Source organism: Vulpes vulpes, chromosome 2 (genome assembly GCF_048418805.1).
Source record: "Vulpes vulpes isolate BD-2025 chromosome 2, VulVul3, whole genome shotgun sequence".
Lineage (NCBI taxonomy): Eukaryota > Metazoa > Chordata > Mammalia > Carnivora > Canidae > Vulpes > Vulpes vulpes.
The window spans coordinates 122,645,456-122,646,954 of NC_132781.1; the positions used below are offsets into that span (position 1 = coordinate 122,645,456).

The 1,499-nt window shown below is 36.7% G+C and overlaps 1 non-coding gene across 1 annotated transcript; it reads right to left on the reverse strand.

The window, feature by feature from the left end:
- Positions 1 to 1,138: 1,138 nt before the first annotated feature.
- Positions 1,139 to 1,245, reverse strand: LOC112908349 (U6 spliceosomal RNA). Its single transcript, XR_003232902.1, has one exon. It is a non-coding gene; the product is annotated as a U6 spliceosomal RNA (small nuclear RNA).
- Positions 1,246 to 1,499: the final 254 nt, after the last annotated feature.

Sequence of the window (1,499 nt, forward strand, 5' to 3'; positions counted from 1 at the left end):
TCCACCAATGATGTAAGAGGGCTCCCTTTCCTCTGCATCTTTGCCAACACTTGTTGTCTCCTGTGTTGGTAATTTTAACCATTCTGACTGGTGTGAGGTGATATCTCATTGTTGTTTTGATTTGCATTTCCCTGATGATGAATGGTATTGAGCATCTTTTTATGGGTCTGTTGCCCATCTGTATGTCTTCTTTGGAAAAATGTCTATTTGTGTCCTCTCCCCATTTATTTTAACTGGATTGTTTTTTGGGTGTTGAGTTGTATAAGTTCTTTATAGATTATAGATACTAACCCTTTATCAAATATGGCATTTGCAAACATCTACTCCCATTCTGTAGGTTGCCTTTTAGTTTTGTTGATTGTTTCCTTTGCTGGAAAAAAGCAAGAGCTTTTTATTCTGATGTAGTCCCAATAGTTTACTTTTGCTTTTGTTCCCCTTGCCTCAGGAGACATATCTAGTGAGAGGTTGCTATAGCCAAAGTCAAGGAGGTTACTGCCTGTGTTCTCCTCCAGGATTTTAATGGTTTCCTGACTCATATTTGGTCTTTAATTCATTTTGAATTTACTTTTGTGTATGGTGCAAGAAAGTGATCCAGTTTCATTCTTTTGCATGTTGCTGTCCAATTTTCCCAACACCATTTGTTGAAGGGTTTTTTTTCCCATTGGATATTCTTCCCTGCTTTGTTGAAGATTAATTGACCATATTGTGAGTTCATTTCTGGGTTTTCTATTCTGTTCTATTGATCTATGTGTTCATTTTTGTGCCAATACCATACTATTTTGGTTACTACAGCTTTGTAATATAACTTGAAGTCTGGAATTGTGATGCCTCCTGCTTTGCTTTCTTTTTCAAGGTTGCTTTGCTATTCAGCATCTTCTGTGGTTCCATGCAAATGTTAGGATTGTTAGTGCTAGCTCTGTAGAAAATGCTGTTGGTGATTTGATAGGGGTTGCATTAAACGTGTAGATTGCTTTGGGTAAAATAGACATTTTATCAATATTTGTTCTTTTAATTCATGAGCATGCAATGTTTTTCCAGTTCTTTGTGTTATGTTCAATTTCTTTCATCAGTGTTTTATAGTTTTCAGAGTGTAGGTTTTTTACCTCTTTGATATTCCTAGGTATCTTATGGTTCTTGGAAAAATACGGAGTGCTTCACGAATTTGTGAGTCATCCCTGCACAGGGGCCATGCTAATCTTCTTCATATCATTCCAATTTTAGCATATGTGCTGCCAAAGCAAGCACTCATTAGTTAATATTTAATTACATTACGAAATTGCAACCATATGTGTAATTGGCATGAGCAGGTTTGGGAACAAACACAATATGTGGTAAGTACAAAACTCAAATGGAGTCCATGGATGTACTAGAGTGAGGCATACTAGCTAGCTATTAGTCACCAGCATGCTGAGATAGTAGTTAACCCATTTGCTTAAGTCAGTTAAGTGGACTTGGATCAATAGGACTGCCCACTGAATGTTTTATCAATTCAGGCTATT